At 43.9% G+C, this 21,570-nt stretch overlaps 1 protein-coding gene and 2 pseudogenes across 3 annotated transcripts in view; 2 read left to right on the top strand and 1 right to left on the bottom strand.

The window, feature by feature from the left end:
• LOC149206243 (endo-1,4-beta-xylanase 1-like) overlaps positions 1-21,570 on the bottom strand; it is a 93,949-nt gene that overhangs the window by 6,148 nt on the left and 66,231 nt on the right. The gene's annotated exons all lie outside the window — the stretch shown is intronic.
• LOC149206245 (elongation factor 1-alpha pseudogene) lies at positions 13,397-13,947 on the top strand (annotated as a pseudogene).
• Positions 20,561-21,111, top strand: LOC149206244 (elongation factor 1-alpha pseudogene; annotated as a pseudogene).

Genomic DNA, 21,570 nt, shown 5'->3' with positions numbered 1-21,570 from the left:
GACATAAAAGGGCAAGGGTGTAACACAACAACCATTTATTTTCAAAATACAAAATTTAGTTTATTTTTCTGCCGTTAGGGTAGGATATCTATTCGCTGGTGTGATATTCCCACCTAGCAATTATTGCTAAGTGAGAATATAATTTTTAGACCATTTTGACAATTTTGGGCTCTAACTTAGGAGAAGTGGGTTGGAGAACCTCACTTCCAATTTTTTATTGATGGAGGTACTCACACTATGGATTCTGGAAAAAGGAAAAAATCAAACCCTTAGTGGAATGTGGGGGGCACCAAGAAAGAAATACGCTCCACTTAGGCAATTCGAACTACTTGATGAGGAAGGGAGTTTGATTATGGGACCCACATAAGGACGAGGCAACCAAGGTTAAATAGAAGGGGCTCACTTCAGTTTGGGGCTTTTTGACAAATTGACAATTTCTTGCACTTAGCACGCTTGATCTACTTAGCCAAGTCTACATCTGAGATTCTCGAGTGAGATTCTCACCCCTTGCTTCGGTGGACTACGAGTGCTAGCCCAAGGAGGGTAATTGATTGTCCCTTGTGAGCATTTTCAGCATCAGTTCAGGCATTTCGTGGGAATTTTTTGGTAGCTTCCAGGATGCAGTAGGGAGGTACAACTTGCTAGTTGGGGCCAACGAAGTTCAGGAGTTGTCTGAGGATTATTAGGGAAGATTTGTAGTGTTATTTTCCGGAGATTTTGTGGAGGAATAGCGCAAACTTTGGAGGGAGTCCTTGTTGTAGCATTGTGGCATTTTGGTGACTGCGTGGGCCTGCACAGAGGACAAATTCTAGGCACACATGGGAGTTGGAGAGTGAGCTGGAGGAGCTAGGTTGAGCAGAGCATTTGAAGGAGTCATCCGGAGAGGTAAAGACCAGCATTCTAGGAGTGATTGGAGGGTTGTTACAGTGAATCTCCAGGTAGGCCGTATTTTCCAGCCAGTGAGGAAGGCGTGGTATTTGGGGGTCATTTTCAGAGGTCAGAACTAGACCAAACCCTTTCTGGGTTTTGGTGGGTTTATTGAGAGAAGCCCAGGGTTAATTTTGCAGAATTTTCTGAGCACTGGAGGAGGGTCTTTCAGCAGTTTCTTTCCAGCAGACAAAGTAGTTCTCAAGGGCAGCGCAGGGCATATTTGGGGCAGCACATTCCCACATCTGGGCATTGTATTTTCTAACCTAGGGCTTGTCTAGCTTGCCATTGTGGCAAGCCCAGGTGCACTCTTTCCATACCCATGGTTCCATTGCTCCATATGTTAAATAAAATGGCTCAGCTGGATGGTGTTTTTGGAGATTTTCTGGGTGTCTACTTATATTTCTTAATTTTGTGTGTTTGTATTAGTTTTTGCTTTGTTTATCATTGTATTTCCTAAGTAGGAATATTACAGTGGTATTAGAGCTCAGATCTTGGCTCAGTCGTGGGATTTCTTTTCCATGACCTTGGAGGATAGGCAGAACGTGACTTACAGGAGGCAGAGATACTGGAGTAGGGAGAGAGAGTTGCAGATTACTCCTGACACAGAGGCACCAGAACAGGCAGTGGAGGAGATAAATATGGGGGAGCCAAGGAGTAAAGAGGAGGCAACATTTGACAGCCTCTTAAAGGCCCTAAACGATTTGGCCAAAGGGCAGAAGGAGATGCTGGAAGAAATCAAGCAGCAAAATCAGGACAAGGGTTTGCATAGGGAGTTTCTATTTGGGGAAACCTCAGGGCCTTCCCACCAGTACGACCACCATTCACCAGTGGCTCACCCACAAGCTTTCAATGGGCCTGTTACCCACCACTTTGTGGGTGATACCCCACGAGAAATTTTTCTCCATGATGAGACTTAACCAGTAGCCAGCAGCTCCTTGATGCCTCCTACTAGCTCATTGTACCATTTCTCTACCACCTGAGCCAACAAAGTGGTCCCTCACCCACCTGTATTGATCGTATGTTTGAAGGTGAGCCTCCCAAATCTAAAGGTGTGTCTTGTCATTTGGTAATTGAGTATTGGGTTTACTTATCATGGATACTTCTAGGTATGGATTGATGGGGGGATGTGGCGAAAAGAGTGGCCTTAGTTTGTGCTCCTGTCCCCTTGCTCTCTTTTGGTTGTTACCCTTGGATCTAGTCCCGTGGGATCTCCTTTATTGACCATTTGGTTCTAGGGTAGTACTACTTGGGAAACCCCGACTTTGGGTGTGTGGTCTCGCTCCTTTATCCGCACATATTACTCCCTTTCCACTCACTATACCCCCTTTCATATTTTCTCCCACCTGGGTCCACATAGGGCTAGCCTCCCTATCCCCTTGCCCCCACCTTGGGTCAAGCCTAGAATGATGCCCCGAAGGTTGAAGCAATTAAAAGAAAAAGTAAAAAGCATAAATGGCCACATTTAACAATTAATTGTACCACAAAATGCAAAAGATGGACAGGAATAAAATAATTAACACGTGGGCAAAATCCATTACATGAGCTCTACCCCAATCATTGGCCATCACCCTGGTTCCATAGGCCCTAGATGAGCCTCCTTTATCATTCAGGAACCCATGATTGTCCCAACCCCTGGAGGGCAATGAACCGCCCTACCTAAAAGGGGGTAATCACTGTTATATCTTACACATCATGCTCTTGTCCTTTGAGCCCCAAGCAATTAATTAAAGAAAATTCATAAAAGGCAAAAGGTATATGAAGAAGGGTGGAAAAATCAAGGCTGGGGCACCTCATGTACCACGATTTCTCCCTTCTATACATTACATACCCAGGTGTGGGCTTCCCCTTATCTAGCTACCCTATGTGGCCCAGGATTGCCCCTCTCATTTCCTATTCCATTCCACTTATTTGTCACTTTCCACCCCCATTAGAGGGATGTACCTTGGGCATACTATCCCATTTAAGGGCCTAAACCACCTAATAAGGTACATGGCTAACCCCCTTTGGAGATTGGAGACACTAGCACATGCCAAAGCCCACTACGGAAGGGCATGCCATTATGAAGTGCTTACGTTGTTATCCATGATTTGTAAGCTTTTTAACCCGATTATTTTTATGACTAGTTGTACTGAAAGCCTAAGGAATGCATTAGATCTTATGCAGGATTACAAGTGGTTTCCATTTGGGTTTGGTTTCCCTATATGGGATCCTAACCCCTAGAGGTCTACATTAGCACATGTAGAGCGTGCATAGAGAGCCATGGGCCTCCACAGCAGCAAAAAACACTCCACAGATCTTCATGGATTCTCAGAGATTACTAGCAATCCACTTTTGGGATGATGATGATATGCTTGGTACATTATGTCCAGCAGGCCCCCACGGGAACCCCACACCGTTGATAGGTGTCCCAGGACTTGTACAATGTCATGGCAGTGTTCATTTCACCACTTGGACCCTTGCAGAGGATCTTCGATTCATATGGAGACCCATGAGGTGATCTATGTGCCCTCATACCCAATGGGAGCACCACGAGTCTACTAATTGGAGAACAAGAGGCCACCCCCTTGTCCATCATATTCCGTGGAATTTATTCCTCAATATGGCACTTCAGGATATTATTGAGCCTTTAGAGGGCCCTACGACATGCACATATCATTATTTGGCCCCTTGTGAGGCTTATTTTTACACTTATGAGCTATTTTGGTGGGCTTGTCACCAATAGGGGTTTATTTGCACATTATTTTATCATTAGGGGCTAATGTAGGCCCATAGGCTAATTAGAACTCCTTAGGACGCCATATATTGATGTTAGATACACTCATTTGTATCATCACTTGACTTGGGATCTCTCTAATCATAGAGAATTTTGCACTTTTTCCTTGGTGGATATTTTTGGAGATGGATGAATTTTGATGTATGGATTTGGGCTATATCTCTTGTCATGGAGCTTTATTGAGCAAACAAAATGCTGGTTGGATATACTCTATAACGTTGTCAGTAAATTATAATGCTATTATTCTTGTTGTTGCATACTACTAAAATTAGGGCTACTTGTTGCATTATTGAAATGTGGAATTGAGCATGTTTTAGCTAATTTAATGAATGGGCCAATGTTATAGAATGAAATTTCCTAGGGATTTATTTATCTCGAGAAGCTTGCATCATTTTCTTTGAAGTATAAATTCTTGAAGTTCACTTTTCTTTTCTCTCTCTCAACATTGGACGAAGTTGACTTTCTGGGTCTCCTTGATCAAAAAACCAAGTTCTTACTCATCATTACCCTTGACTCCATATCCCCAAGTGAACTAGGCACTGATCCCTCTAAAAGGGCGATCATTTTAACCCCCTTTTTACCATTTTCCCCTTCTTCCCCAAGTCTAGCCCCATTAGGTCACCTAGGGCATCAATTTCCAGGGAATTGGCCCGAGGAAAAATTCGATCTCCCATAGCCTACTGCGCTGGTGGGTCCCCTCCCTCTCCTCCAAATTTGAGGCAATTCTAACGGTGGAATCTCCGGGAATCCCAAGCCCCAACTCTAGGATCGAATTGTGCCTAAGCATCCCCAAGGCTAGACCGAAATAGGATCAATTCAACCTTTGAAGCAAGTATTCTTGTTCGGTCCTTTTGCCTCATCTTGTCCAAGATAGGAGCATCATTGGTTGCTACATTCCATCCCCGAACCTGGCCTGGGTCCACTTGGCCCCATGCGGTCCCACTTCACATTAAAGATTATTTTTCAAGGACCATTTGGGAATCCAAGTTTCCCAAGGATTATAGGGATTGATAAACTAGTTCATAAGCCTATCCTTTCTCCCTCAACCCTCTAATCCTCACCCCTGATTGCTCGTGGACCAAGTTCCTTGCTTAAAGAGAAAGCAAGTTCCATTCCTCACTCCATCCTTAGGAAAGGGTTTTCAAGGTCACTTCTCACCTATTCATTGACATATACATTACAAGTGATCCCTACACTACCAAGACTCCTCCCATCGATGAAAGTCAGTAAAGAGTAGGGAGACTTTGATGTGGTGACAATGGGCTAAGCCTCCGACGTTGCCCTTAACCTAGCATTTGCCCTCTTAGGAACCCCTTTAGGTCCCCTGCTGGTTTGAGTGGTAACATTTCTGGCATCGTTGCCGGGGAGGAAGCAGGTCTACCTCCCTACTGAATCATCAAGGAATTGATTCATTAACGACATTCTCATTATTCCTCTGGCGACTCCACTCATTGTCAAAACCCCTAGTCTACTTGAAGGAGACAACATTCCTCCTTTAACTAGGGTTGTTGCAAGAAGGAACCATGAACCATCACCTGTTGGCACCGCTCTCCTTCCTAAATTTGAACAAGTTAGTGCCTCAACTCCGAAAATGACAGATAATACTGGCACTAGCAGCAACAAGATGACCAAAAGTCAGACATTTGGTTAGTGTATTTTCTCCTTTGAAGCTCGGTAATGATCCCAAGCCATTACCTGAAAAATACGACCGATGGTTACCCAGGTTCAAGGGAGATGCCACCATGAGTGCCCGTGACTTTGTTGAAGAATTTTATTGGAAATTGTCCCCTAGGTTGATCTTCGATGAAGATAGAATCATGATGTTGTTTGCCTTATCACTTGAGGGACAAGCTAGAGAGTGGTACCTTAGTCTTCCTCCTAGCTGCATTAGTGATTCTGATGAGTTTGAAGACCTATTCATGAAAAGGTGGTCTTGCAATGCTCAAGGAACCTTCAACATCGAGAAGTTTTATCAGATATCCAAGGGAAGGGAAGACCTCCGGGAATTCATTCAAAAGTTTGATAGGATTGTACGGGATATCCCTGATCACCTAAAGCCTTCTGATGCCAACATCCTTGATAAATTTGTCAAAGTTGTCGGGGGCCACCTAACCTATGCCTTAAGAGACAAGAAACCTTCCACATTGGCTGAAGCTAAAGAAATGGCAATTCAAGTTGAGGAAAACCTTTGTATCTCAAAAATGAATGTCGATGACCTCCCTAAAGCCAAAACTGAGACTAAGAAGGAGAAGCCGAAAGATCAACATGAAGAAACCCTTTGGGCTATCCTCAAGAAAATGGACAAACTTAGTGAGGAAGTTCATTCACGAGATTCAATCGTTATGAACAAGATCACTGCTTTGGAGAAAGTCCAAATGTCAAATTTTGTTCCGAAAGGGAAGCCTTTTCCAAGAAAGCAAGGTGGGAAGTGTTGACGGTGTTGGAAATCCGTCAACTAAGGGGATCTCTCCAATATGAAGTCCCAATTAGAATTCACATCATTTGGTGTAGGAGTCCCACCCGGTATAAAGGCCCGGTTGCCAAACCCTCAAAGATCTGCCTTGGCTCTAGCTGTCAGCACATGAGAGTAATGCAATAATGTCTTCGAACGGCAAGGCAAGTGTATCTGGTGAGTGTGCAGTGCCACTGTGTCTAGGTTCTCTTACTACAAAACGAGGGAGAAAAGTGAGCCTCTAAGTGAGAGGTAATAGTACCACCCAGGAAGAGACGCACATGAACCAAAAAGGCCTGTCCAACATCCAACAGAATAGTACACAATAGATGGGACAGTCGTTACAACCTATGAACAAGGGAAGATCCGTCTGACATCCAGTGAAATAGTCCACAGCAGATGTGACGGTCGTTATAACCGATAAGAAAGGACAGGTCTATCTAGTATCATGCGGAATAGTCCACAAGGATGAGACAACAGTGACAACCATTACAGCACATTCCCAACAAGATAAGCACTAAAACAACCAAAATAGTTCAACTATCTTAGTACATGTGAAAACAAGCATGAAATATAAATGCTCACGGAATAGTCTTACAAACATCCATAAGTCTTGTATGGAAACGTGTTGTCCTGAAAAGGCTTCTATAATTAAGCAAAAGTTCCAAGACACATATTTACATCGTACATCACTAGCCCTAGTAGTGGGACATTGGAGCCACTCCTTGCTCCTCAAAGAACTGACTGAAACTCTCTATGCTTTGTGGGGGGAGCCAAGGTGAAAAGTCTCTTGTTCATACAATGAGGGGGTATATATAACCAAAGAGGTGATGCTTACCCCTTGTGACTCTTTGACTACCCTCATGACTATTCAACTTCCTATGACTTTTCAACTTACATGATTCTTCATATTCATGTGTCTCCATTGGACTTTCACTTTACAATACACTAGGGCCAATGGTGATGTGGCATGTGAGAACTCATGAGACGACTTGACATGACACTGCTGACATGGACTAGCTCGCTGAGGTGGCAATGTCAAGTCGTTGTTACTGTTGAGTGATGGATGTATTCTTGGATGTGCTTTATCTTCTCCTTCGCATAGCTTGATGATGCGGGGTCTTCAATGATTTTTGGTATTGAGAGGCCGTTGCATACTTGTGTCCTTTGCTTGCCCTCAATAGGTACATCTGTTAGTTCAGCTACAAGTGAGTCTCTAGGCATGCTTCCCTCCTACTTTTCCTTCTTCATCATCTCGCCATGACTTGAGAGTGTACATGTTCCTGCAATTCACTCATGACGGGACGACATCAATCCGAAAACTCCCTACTCTAAGATGGTGCATTATCATCCATGGACTGAGCTTGGGACAAGTCACAGGCTGGGAGACAAGGCTCAGTGATTGTGCATTACCCAATTCCAGTTGGCAAGGAGAGAGCTCGATCACTGAGACTATGCAAAGCTCAACTTAGGCTTGACTGAGGAACTTTTGAGCACAGTCCTCACTGAGGAGAAAAATTGCGCAGTGGCCACTGGGAGACAGGATTGCGCAATTCAAGTCAACAGTGGCTAGTGCAAGGTGAGGCCAAGGGAGGTCAGTTCTGCGCAGTTTTCCGAGGCAAGGAGGATTGGGTAACAAAGAGGCCTAGAATCCAAAAAAGCGCAGTTATTGAGGAGTGTGAGCTTCGACTGAGGGAGGACATTGGGGACACCTCTGCACAAATCTGGAGGCCTGGGGAGGTTGGGCTCTTTGCGCATTGCAGGATTCCAACAGGCAAGGGAAAAGCTTGAGGACTGAAAGTGCAAAATGTGTAGTTCAAGCCAGACAAAAAGAAACTGTTGCACAATTCTGGGAGAGGGAAGGTTGCTGAACTCTGGAATTGCGCAGTGCAACTGCCCTAGAGGACAGTGACTGCACACTGCGCAGTTCCAGTCAGCGAGGTCACATCATTGAGGGTTGAGACTACGTAGCTCACTCAGGGTCCGGTGACGCTGAGTTGCCTGGTCGGGAAGATTTTCCGAAAATGGCTAAGTGTGGGAGGGAGATGGACTTGTGATGAACTTGAATTGTGATCACACACTTAGCATACTTCGACGACACGACAACATAGACCATTGGGACAACAAACAAAGCATTACCCTCTGAGTGACTGTCTCATGACAAGAAATGACAAGTGTGACACTTGAGATAGACTTTAGGACAACTGTGACGACACTTGTGTGACAACGCTCAAGACTTTGTGTATGAGTGTGACAGGTGTTTACATGGCTAGGAAAACTCGTATACACAAAGACCAACCTTTGAGATCACCAGAAAAGGTTCGCAAACATGACATAACAACCAAACATGCCAAAAGACGACAATTGATCCAACAAGCGAAAGGGAGCAAGACACTTAGAGGAAACACATGGAATGACTTTCAGTGCTTGCAACCATGCATGTCATTGAAGACATAATGATATGATAACAATAAGCAGTCGTTCGTGCTACATTAAGAGGTGTATTTCAAAAAGACGTGCTTTGTTTTCCATACCTTCCCTCAAAGGGTTATGCATCAGATGAAGTCTTCATGTGGTCTCGATCTATCATACCCTGGGTTCCTTGGTCTTCTTATTTGATAACTATCTTTTCTCCTTAGTTCCTTGAGAGTCATCTAGCATGCCATCCTTTTAAATCTCCTTATTGATCATCTTGTCATAGCCTGGTAGAATTCTTGTATCTGTAATCCACTCATGACAACACGACATCGCTCTGACAAACCCCTAGTCTAAGATGTTGCACTTGGATTCATAAACTGGGTCGAGACTAAGTGACAGGCCAGGGGAGCAGGGCCAAAGACTGCGCAATTGCGCAGTTCAATAAGCCAAAGGGCAAGCTTGATCACTGAGATTGCGCAGCTCAAGCCAGACTGAGGGAAATTTTTGCATAGTCCTTACGAAGGGAAGGAATTGCGTAGTGGCCACTGAGACACAAAATTGTGCAGTTTAAGTAGGCAGTGACTGCTGCGGGATAAGGCCTTAGGAAGACAAATCTGCGTAGTTTCAGGGGTAGGGTGGATTAGGCAGCTGAGATGTTTGAGGGACAAAACTGCACAGTTTCTGGAGACAGTGGGTTCTCACTGGGGGAAGGACACAGGAGGAAGCCACTGCGCAGTTTTGGATGCCAAGGGAGGTTGGGATTTCTGCGCATTGCGCAGTTCCAGCGGACAAGGGAAAAGCCTGAGGGTTATAGATGCGAAGTGCGTAGTTCACGAAAGCTGGATGAGGCTAGGTTGCTAGGAAAACTCCAAAATTTGACTATGTGTAGGATCAGTGGAACTGATGTGAACAGTGATAGAACTTGACTACAATCACACACTTGAACACTTAGTGATACAACATAGATCATCCAAAACATATGAAAACATACTTCGCTTAATGCAACAACCTTTGTAGCAGCTTACGATAAGTGTGGCTCCGATGATAGACATTGCGAGGATAATGATGACACTTGTGTAATAGTGTGTGAAACTTTGGAAATGAGTGTGAAACGTGTCTATATGATGAGAACAACTCATTCTCACAAAGATTTCCCCTTGAAGCAAAACAAAATTCCCTTTGCATGATAAGTGATAATCCCCATGCCCAAAGATGACACATGCTATATAAAGATGAAAGCGTGAACGACTCTTAAGATTTAGGAAGGGAGCTTGAAATCATGAGCTTACCAATAAGTGACTAAGGAACGACCGATCATAGGATCCACAGTAGGCTCCAAAATTCAAGTGTAGGCCAAAATTTTGGAGGGTGTTGCAGCTGCTACAAAAGGAAGATAAACCTAGCTCATCTCAAGTCCCAAATACCTCAACCCTAACCAATATAGTCGACCAGGATTCATCCTCTAAAGATGAGGCTAGTGAGAGTGATGAGAGTGATGATGATGAAACAAATGAGCAAACTAACCTTGTAGAGTCCGATGTATTCAACATTCTACTTGGAGGTTCATACACTCATCCTCCCATCAATGAGGTCATAACCAAAGATGAGAAAGAGAAGCCTATGCTAAACACTAATGAGCGTAGTGGAAGATTCAAAGGGGTTCAATATTCCCGAAGAGACAATAATAAAGACCCCGCAAACTCCAAAGAGCCTAACAAAGAGGACACTTCTCCCAAGCAAAATCCTCCCAAAAATGTCCCCTCTAAAGAGCCTCCCAAAGAGAAATCCCTTTCAAGGAATCTTCCGAAAAAGGATTCCCAAAACAAAGTTGAACCAAAAAGGGCCCTCAAAAGGGAGAAAACACCAAAAAGAAAGAAAAGGGAAAACATGTTGGGCTTAACATTGACATGGATGTTGCTATTGGAAAGATGATCGTATTTGTCCCTCTAAAGGAAATTGCTAAACTTCTTGAGCAAGGACAACAAATTAAGAAGTCCTTGGGTTTTGAAGAGGAAGAATTACCTGAAGACTTGCAAAACATTCACATTCCCGATCGTAACCCCGAACACGAACCTTTCATGCTCACTTTCGTTGTCAATGATCTTTACCTCCATAACTATATGCTCGAGTCAGGGGTTTCCAAAGACATTATGCCTTTAACTATTATGAAGCAATTGGGTCTCAGCATCACCCGACCATACAAGTAGGTGTGTGAATTTAACTCCAAACCTATGGAAGTGGAGGTCTCATCAAAGATCTTAAGGTTTCTCTGGCTAGGAACCGCGACATTTCTCTCCTCATTGACATTTTTGTCATTGATATTCCTAATGTATGGGGGATGTTGCTATCTAGAAAATGGAGAGCCACTGTTGGGGGCCATGTTCAAATGGATCTATCATATGCTACGATCCCTCAACCCAATGGGACCCCTTTCATCCTTCATAGAGAACCTACCTACCTATGTCATGTGATTGAACTCGGTCCCTACTATGAAGCACATAACACCAAGAAGCCCTCCCCCATTTTCCATTCAGAAAAGGTTTGTATCCTTTAAAGACCAAATCACAAGTGTAATGTTCCTAAACAGGAATGTAAGTGACATACAAGCATGCAAACAATCCAGCAATCAAAAAAACGAAATATACATTAAGCACCCATGGAAACACTAGAAATAGAGAACTTCTTAGCCATTTTATTACTTCTTCAGGAGCAAATACAATAGTAAAATTGAATGTTGCACCTAAGCTTGTCTCAATGGACAAGCATGACAAAAGGCTGCTACAACTGTTGCGCCAAACTAAATTGCGTTGCCCTAGAAAATTGCTCAGTCTGCTGACTTCGAAGGGCTGGAATCACTACTTCCCATGCTCAGAAAATTATGAGATTTCAGCTCCTTGCTCCTTGGCCTAAACCTAGAAAAACCCACGAAGGAATTGGCCAAATGTTGACCTCAGAATTTGTCCCAAATTCTCCTTAGCTCCTCTAGCTGTTGGCTGAGTTGGGACCCTTGTATGACCCCTTAGATCTGCCCAAAAAATTCTATAAATTTAGGAGTGTGATCCTTGCCCAAAACCCAAAAAAACTCAGAAAGGGTTTCCCTTGGTTCCAACCTTCAAAAATTGACTCTTCACAACTTGGCCCTCCTCCAATTTCAAATTTTATTGTTGTGACTGATCCTGTCAATCTCTGCTCTGCCAACTCCAGCAATCCTCCCCAAATGACCCTCCAAGTGATCTCCTACTTTCCCAGCCAGCTCCAGCTCTCACAATTCCTTCCTCCAACTCCCATGTGAGCCTAGTGATGGCTCTGTGCGCAGGCCCAAGTAACTGTAAATCGGACCGCTGGGATGTTGGCTCTGCTGGCTCCAAACTCGCAAGAAATACTAGCCTCTTGCTGCTCTCCCAATCCTCTAACTCTCCCGGCAAATGATTGAGCAATGATAGCTCCAAACTCCCGTTGCATATTCCCTAGCTAGCCAAAAATAAGCACTCCCTGTTGTGGTTGAATGGTAGTGTTGTAACACACTCCCGGAACTCCTGAAATACATATGGAATTGCCTCTCTAGGGCAGGCACAGATGGTCCCCGAAGTAGAAGTTGAATCTCCCGCTTGAGAGATTCGTGGCTAAACAGTCGGTTGAATTAGCTAAACAGCAGACTGAACCAGTCAAGTAATTTTGATTGCAAGGTGTAAGAATGAATCCAAAATGAGAGCTGCTCCCTCCTTATAACTCACTGGGCCTCCCTAACCTCATGTGGGCCCCTCCATCCACCTATTCAACTTTCCCTCCAAGCTATTCGAATGGGGCAATTCGAACTCCCATGTGGGTGGCCCCCACATTCCATTAGCAACCAAATAAAGTCGAATTGCCTCCTAAGTCCCCAAGTCGAAAATGATGGGTTCTCTTCCTTAGCCAAAATTGTGCAAAATTGTGTAGCAGCACCCTGTTACAAATGTGTTTGAGAAGGGACATGACAGTCCTCTCCTCCCAAATGTTGCTTGCCCTCAAGCAACCTCACAGCTGGGTGCTCCAAAATGTACTCACCTTCCCAGGTGGCATCCTCATCCGTCAAGCTCTTCCAATGCACCAAAAATCGCTTGTCTTCAAGCAATGCCTAAGCAAGCAACCTCTCTAACTCCCCACTGTCACTGCAAAATGTGTCAGGGTCCCAGATGTGCCACTGGATCATGCCTGACCTATGCACTGTCCTAATATGGAAGAATCCTTCAATACCAGGATCCCAGGCAATCCTGTCCAACATGAAGCTCCCCTCGCTCCACTCACTATCCTGCCCAGTGAAAGTACCAGAAGTCCCTTGCTCCATCAGTGACTCGCTAAAGCCCAATGGAAGATCTGTATGATCTCCCCCTGCAGTAGTCAACGCATCCCTAAAGGTTATTGAGCTATGAAGAGTTGTGATGCCCCAGTTCCCTGCTAGTCCCAAAGTGGTACCAACATGTTGATGTTGCGCTACTCTGACTATGCCATACTCCCCATCGTGCACAGTCAGTATCCTTCTCTCCTACAACTCGATGGTGGAATACTAAAAGAGGCGAGACACATCCTGCCTGGGCATCTCCATGGCACCCAAGCCTACCCATCCAAATCTAACTCCGAACCTGTGCAGCATCAGAGAATGTCTGTCACCCCATATGATGAAACCCTCTGTGAACCCCCATGTTTCATCCCAAGAACGAACTATATCATGTTGGACATAGATTGTCATTGATGTCAATATGGCAATATTCGAGGAGCAAATAGAGACGAGAGGAGCAGACAGAGTCGAAGAAGAGGAGCACACAGAGCCATCGGAGCAGGTGGAGAGCGAAGCAGGGGAGCTCTGCGATTCTTTTTTGGTGGGAAGCTGAAGCTGCTTATTCGCGTTTTTGATTCAGGAATACTTGGTTTTTAGAAAACCATGGGTAAAGAGAAGACCCACATCAATATTGTGGTCATAGGACATGTCGACTCTGGCAAGTCCACCACTACCGATCATCTTATTTACAAGCTTGGCGGTATCGACAAGCGTGTGATCGAGCGTTTTGAGAAGGAAGCTGCGGAAATGAACAAAAGGTCATTCAAGTATGCCTGGGTTCTTGACAAGCTTAAGGTTGAGCGCGAGTGTGGTATTACTATTGACATTGCTCTCTGGAAGTTTGAGACAACCAAGTATTACTGTACCGTCATTGATGCACCAGGCCATCGTGACTTTATCAAGAACATGATTACGGGTACATCACAAGCCGATTGTGCTGTTTTGATTATTGATTCTACCACCGGAGGTTTTGAAGCGAGTATTTCGAAGGATGGACGGAAGGTACAGCATGACGGACAAATCCAACGGTCGCGAGCGATAAAGATGCACGCAGGTTAACGAGCGGGAGGGCCGTACTAAAAGGCGGTTTCGCGGGCTAGCGGTATCCCCCGCACCGCCCACGGGAGGATGGCGGTATCCGTATATGGCCGCGCGATCCAGTCACAATACGACGTGTGGCGGATGAAAACCGCCGCCCCCACAGGTTAACACGTATGCAGATTGCACGATCGGGGCTTGTGACTGCCGTCCGATCATGCGACGGACGGTCAGATGGCGAGGAATATGCACGATGTTTAACGTGCGGGAAAAAAGGACTGTGACCGTTGGATCGCGACGATCAACGGCTGCGATTGCGAATGCGGCAGAGGCTAATATGGGCATGATTACGTGGGTTTTTGGAATAAAACAGAAACGGCGGGGCAAAAGGGTGTTTCTAGACTTTTATATCAGTTTTCTTAGATTTCGTTCCTTTGGTTTTCGGATCGCAATGGCAATGGCGGCTTCCACCATGATGAGATCGTCTGTTACGGCGGGATCGTTTCGTGAAAATCATCGTCCTTCTGTGGCGGTTGATGCACAGATCCGATCGAAGATAACCAGCACCGATGGCACAGTCAGATTGCCTTTCGGAAGCTTTGGAAGCAATTTCTTTGGATCCACTGCAGAGTTTGGCCAGGGTTCAGCCTTACAATGTCAGAGTGCTAGGACTTTGCAACCAGTTAGAGCTACTGCAACAGAGGCCCCTCCTAGAGTTCAAAGATCCTCGGGAAAGGAGAGGACCAAGATAGGAATAAATGGATTTGGTCGTATTGGGAAGCTGAAAGATCAAGCGAGTCAGAGGAAACGACAGCGACTGAGGAGGAAGCCTAAGAGTCGGTGTAAGCAGAAACGAATGGACAAAGGCATGGGAATGTATAAAATAGTAGAAACAGAGAACTGTTGGTGTGGTTATGGTGGTGAAGAACCCAAGGGTGAGATAGTAGAAGCAGCAGAGGCAAAAGAGGCAGAAAAAGCAGTGGAGGCTGTAGAGGTAGCAGAAGCAGCAGAGGCAGAAGAGCAGGAGTGAGACAACCTCAGCTGAATAGAGTGCAGCAGCATACCTGTTTATACCAAGGTTGGGTTGGAGCCCAAGAGGTTGGAGCCTCAGAACTGAACAGGACTGAAGTCATTGGGGTAGGTGCTCCTAAGTGCAGAACCACTGCAAAACAGAGTTGGTGCTCTGGAGGTTGGAGCCTCACTGAAGTCCAAGTTGGAGCTTGGCAACTATTCACAATCAAATTTATACTTATATTGTATTTATTTCTTTGCACTGTCTTGAGTTTTAATAAAAGCATTAAATTCAGCTGTTGATTTCTGTGTTCTGTGTATACATATACATATCTATATAGGTTGTTGGCAATCACTAGAACAATTAAAAAAATTAAATAGTAAGAAATACTGATTCACCCCCCCTCTCAGTATTTCCAACAATTGGTATCAGAGCAGGCTTCTTCATACTAGCCTAACAGCTTGAAGAAGGATCTGCAGCCATGATGAGAAACCACGAAGCATCAGGAAGACCTCCTTTGTTTGATGGCACTAACTTTGGTTTCTGGAAGAAAAGAATGACTTACTACTTAATGTCCCTTGGACCTGAAGTCTGGCATTTCGTTCAAAATGAATACAAAACTACTTCCACTCTTCCAACAGACCAGGACGAGAGGAAAACCTACATCGCAAATGCAAAGGCCATGAACTCCATCACTAGTGGAATCACTGATTCCGAGTTTACAAAAATCATGCACTGTACCTCGGCCAAAGAAATGCGGGAGAAGCTAGTTGGCTTATACGATGGAGACTCAAAAGTCAAAAAGGCAAAGCTTCAAACTCACAGAAGACAATTTGAAAGTTTGAGGATGGAAGATGAAGAAGATATTGCAGCATACCTCCTCCGAGTAGCTGAAGTGGTAAATTCCCTCAAAGGATTTGATGAAAAAGTTGAAGTACCATTGTTCAAAAGGTATTAAGGTCTCTTCCAAACAGGTTTGAATCCAAAATAAGCGCTATAGAAGAAGCAAAGGATCTAGATGCCCTCAAAATGGATGAACTCCATGGAATTCTCACTGCCTATGAAATGTGAAAGGTGGCCCAAGCTCCAAAGATGCAGCATTCAAGGCCTCAAGGTCAAAGAAGGGGAAAGAAGGAATCACTGTAGTGATGAGTCAGATGTGGAATCCGAATTGGCTCAATTTGTACGAAAGCTGAAGAAAGGATCTAAGCTTAAAGGCAAGTATCCTCTTATCTGTTTTAAATGTGGTAAAATAGGTCATTATGCAGCAAAATGTCCTCATAAACATGACAGTGATGATGAAGGAAATTCTAAAAGAATGGCACATAAAAAGAAAGGGTTCAATAAGAAAAAAAAATTCTCCAAGCAAGATGAGTCTAATGAGGATAAGTTTATGGTCATCAAAAGGAAATCAGATGAGGAAAGCAATCATGATGAAAGCCAAGAAGCATTATTCATGGCACTCGCAGATGATGATGACTCAGGGTTGGAAGGAAATGTAGATGAACTGTTAATAAGTGCCATTGAAGAAAATGAGAAACTACGAAACAAAATCATTTCTCTCAAAGTGGAAAACGAGGAAATAAGAAGGAGAGAAGATCTCTTGGAAGCAAAGCTTAAAGAAAAGGAAGAGACTTGTGAAGAACGCGAGACCAAAATAGTGTCTCTGAGAAAGGAGTTGGAGCAAATTAAAAAGGGCTGTAAAAGCTCTCAAATACTTGAGACTATTATGAAAAATCAAAAACCTCAACATGACAAGTCTGGAATAGGTTTCAAAGGAGAATCCTCAAGCACTAAGAATAATGCGAAAAGCTATGCCGATGCACTTTCCTGCAATCCAAAAGATGAAAAGTGCACCCCAGATCCCAAGAATGAAGAGAGAATTACTCCAAAGAAGAATGTGGAGTCGAATCATGGACACTACAGCAAATACAAACTTGTACTCCACCAAGGACCCATCGCAAATCCAAAGAACGAGGGAGGAGTAATTCCCAGGAAGGAAATCAACTCAAACCGTGGTTGCTTCAACAAGTACAAAACCATCTTTCTTGGACACTGCTTTCACTGTAAAAACTTCAGTCATCAAGCCAGACATTATATGGCTCGCAAAAGTGAAAAGACAAAGCTAAAGGATAGAATAATCAACTCATATGCCCCCAAAAGGTAGGGACAAATCAAAACCTTCAATTCATTTGATCCCTTGACCAAATTTGATCTGATTTGCTCTTTCTGCTACAATAATGGACACTATGAACAAGACTGCCCACTCAAAGGAAGAAAGACAAGTAGCAAGAACTCCAGCATGGACAAATGCGGCCTGGCTCTATATGCTCAAAATAATGGAAACCAGTGGTTTATAGATAGTGGGTGCTCCAGACACATGACAGGAGACAGAAGGAAGTTTGTCTCACTGAGCAAAAAGGAAGGGAATGTGTCCTTTGGAAGCGGATCTGGCAAAATTGCAGGAAAAGGAACAGTTACTCTGATCAATGGAAAAGGAAAAGCTCAAGATGCTCTGCTAGTTGATGGACTCAAACACAACCTCTTGAGTGTCAGCCAAATCTGTGATCAAGGACATAAGGTTGTTTTCAACACCAAAGACTGTGAAATAAGGAACTCTGCCTCAGGGAAACTTGTGGCAAAAGGGGTGAGGACACCAGAAAACATTTACATTCTGAACAAGATTCAAAAAAATAAATGCTACCTGAGTCAAACAGATGAGAGTTGGTTGTGGCACAAGCGACTTGGACATACAAGCTTCGAAAATCTGATCAATATCAGCAAGATCAAAGCTATGCGAGACATCCCAAGGCTGTTCAAACCAAATCAAGCAATATGTGGTCCACGTCAACATGGAAAGCAGACCAAAATCAGCCACAAGACAAAGGAACACTCTACATCGAAGCCCTTAGAGATCATCCATGCTGATGTATGTGGGCCAACTAGAAATCAAGCACTCCAAGGAGAAAGGTACTTTGTGTTATTTGTTGATGATTATACTAGAATGATGTGGATATATTTCATAAAGTATAAATCTGAAACTTTTGAGTGTTTCAAGAATCTAAAAGCCCTTGTAGAAAATGAAAAAGATTCAAAAATTAAGTGCCTCAAAACAAACAAAGGAGGAGAATTCACATCAAACGAGTTTAGTGAGTTCTGTAATATTCATGGAATTAAAAGGGAATTCTCGGCTGCCAGAACACCTCAGCAAAATGGGGTAGTTGAAAGAAGAAACCGAACAGTCCAAGAAATGGCAAGAACTATGCTATTAGCAGCAGACTTACAGCCTAGATTCTGGAGAGAAGCAGTAGGGACAGTTGTCTACACACTGAATCGAACTCAATTAAGACCAAATTGTGATAAAACTCCTTATGAGCTATGGAAAGGAAGACCTGCTTCGATGAAGTACTTCAAGATCTTTGGAAGCAAGTGCTTCATAAAAATAAATGATGGTTCACCAGGAAAGTTTGATTCTCGGGTTGATGAAGGGATATTTCTTGGATACTCTACACGGAGCAAGGCTTACAAGTGCTACAATTATCGACTGAAGAAAATAGTGGAAAGCATTGATGTAAAGGTTGATGAAGATCTTCCAGTAAAGGAAATTGAAGAACATGAAGATGACTCTCTCATTGAAGAAGAAGAACCTAAAGAAGAAGAAATAGATGAGGAAGAAGAAGAAGAAGAGGAAAGAGAACCACCTAATACCCCTTCTAAGACGAAGTATGTCCAAAGACACCATCCAAAAGAGCAGATCATTGGCGATAAAGATGAAGGTGTGCAGACCCGAAGAAGGATAACAATTACACCCAAGAGAAAAGTCATTGCCCTCCTATCTATGATAGAACTGGAAACATTTGCAGAAGCAAGGATCCTCATTGGGTAAAAGACATGGAAGAAGAAATGACCCAAATTGAGAAGAACAAGACATGGGAGCTGGTACCTCGTCCAAAGGACGAAAACATAATAGGAACCAAATGGGTGTTCAAAAATAAAATGAATGAGGAAGGACAGGTTATCAGAAACAAGGCAAGACTTGTCTGCAAAGGCTATTCACAAATTGAAGGAATTGACTTCGAAGAGACATTTGCACCAGTGGCCCGTATGGGAGCTATCAGGATGTTCTTGGCATTTGATTGCTCAAAAGGATTCAAAATCTATCAAATGGACGTGAAATCAGCATTTCTAAATGGGGAACTCAAGGAGGAAGTCTACATGGAGCAGCCAAAAGGTTTTGATCTAACAGCAGGAAAGGACTTAGTTTGTAAGTTGAAAAAGGCTTTATATGGGTTGAAACAAGCTCCTAGAGCTTGGTATGCAAGACTGGATCACTATCTACAACAACAAGGCTTCAAAAAGGGAGTGGCTGGAAGCAATCTATACATAAAAACAGATCAAGGTTAGTTACTAGTTGCTTTTGTTTATGTCGATGATCTGATTTTTGCTAGTAATAGTGATGAAATGAGCCATGAATTTTCTCAAAACATGTCAAAAGAGTTTGAGATGTCAATGATAGGAGAGTTATCCCACTTCCTTGGACTTCAAATATTTCAAACTAGAGCAGGATTGTGTATATCTCAAACCAAATATCTAAAAGACATGCTCAAAAAATATGGAATGGAGGATTGTGCACCCATGAGCACACCTATGACCACAAACTGCAAACTGAGCAAAGATGATGACTCCCCTCTAGTAGATGCAACTCATTACAGGTCAATGATTGGAGCCCTTCTATACTTAACAGCTACACGACCAGACATAATGCAAGTAGTAGGAATGGTGGGAAGATTTCAATCTGCTCCCAAACAATCCCATTTATTAGCTGTAAAAAGAATTCTCAGATATCTGAAGGGAACTTCTGATTTCAGTCTTTGGTACCCAAAGGACTCAACACTGACTGTAACTGCATACACCGATGCTGATTGGGCTGGAAGTATAATTGATAGGGAAAGCACTAGTGGAAATGCATTCTTCCTAGGAGACTGTTTGGTATCCTGGCTCAGCAAAAAACAGTCATCCATATCATTATCCACAGCCGAAGCTGAGTATATTGCTGCAGCAGACTGTTGTTCTCAGATACTATGGATGAAGGAAGCTCTAAAAGATTTCGACATATGTACAAATCAACCAATTTCCGTCTATTGTGACAACACAAGTGCTATCAGTCTCAGCAAAAATCTTGTGATGCACTCAAGAACCAAACACATACCAATCAAGTATCATTTCCTCCGTGAACAAGTAGCTGAACAAAACATCGTCCTGGAATATATCAGTACTAAGGAGCAGATAGCTGATATTTTCACAAAACCTCTTCCTCGAGAAGCATTCGAACATCTGCGTCAAAAGATGGGGGTTATTTCTTTATCATCACTCAAGTTCATTCATAAAGATGTAGCAGGACAGGGGGAGCAGTTTGACAAGGGGAGTCCATATGCATCCCTTTGCCATTGATGTCAAAGGGGGAGAAAGCAGAAGAATATTGCCATCAATAACAAAGGGGGAGATTGTTGGACACAGATTGTCATTGATGTCAATATGGCAATATTCGAGGAGCAGATAGAGACGAGAGGAGCAGACAAAGCCGAAGAAGAGGAGCACACAGAGCCATCGGAGCAGGTGGAGAGCGAAGCAGGGGAGCTCTGCGATTCTTTTTTGGTGGGAAGCTGAAGCTGCTTATTCGCGTTTTTGATTCAGGAATACTTGGTTTTTAGAAAACCATGGGTAAAGAGAAGACCCACATCAATATTGTGGTCATAGGACATGTCGACTCTGGCAAGTCCACCACTACCGATCATCTTATTTACAAGCTTGGCGGTATCGACAAGCGTGTGATCGAGCGTTTTGAGAAGGAAGCTGTGGAAATGAACAAAAGGTCATTCAAGTATGCCTGGGTTCTTGACAAGCTTAAGGCTGAGCGCGAGCATGGTATTACTATTGACATTGCTCTCTGGAAGTTTGAGACAACCAAGTATTACTGTACCGTCATTGATGCACCAGGCCATCGTGACTTTATCAAGAACATGATTACGGGTACATCACAGGCCGATTGTGCTGTTTTGATTATTGATTCTACCACCGGAGGTTTTGAAGCGGGTATTTCGAAGGATGGACGGCAGATACAGCACGACGGGCAGATCCAACGGTCGCGGGCGATAAAGATGCACGCAGGTTAACGAGCGTGAGGGCCGTACTAAAAGGTGGTTTCGTGGGCTAGCGGTATCCCCCGCACCGCCCACGGGAGGATGGCGGTATCTGTATATGGCCGCGCGATCCAGTCACATTACGACGCGTGGCAGATGAAAACCGCCGCCCCCGCAGGTTAACGCGTATGCAGATTGCGCGATCGGGGCTTGTGACTGCCGTCCGATCGTGCGACGGACAGTCAGATGGCGAGGAATATGCATGATGTTTAACGTGCGGGAAAAAAGGACTGTGACCGTTGGATCACGACGATCAACGGCTGCGATTGCAAATGCGGCAGAGGCTAATATGGGCGCGATTACGTGGGTTTTTGGAATAAAACAGAAACGGCAGGGCAAAAGGGTGTTTCTAGACTTTTATATCAATTTTCTTATATTTCGTTCCTTTGGTTTTCGGATCGCAATGGCAATGGCGGCTTCCACCATGATGAG

This window comes from Pinus tabuliformis, chromosome 1_2 (assembly GCF_031772625.1).
Source record: "Pinus tabuliformis cultivar Carrire ecotype Pingquan chromosome 1_2, CPIR1, whole genome shotgun sequence".
In the NCBI taxonomy this organism is placed as follows: Eukaryota; Viridiplantae; Streptophyta; class Pinopsida; order Pinales; family Pinaceae; genus Pinus; species Pinus tabuliformis.
Note: the sequence above shows the minus strand (reverse complement) of the source record. Positions and strands in the feature narration are given on the sequence as shown.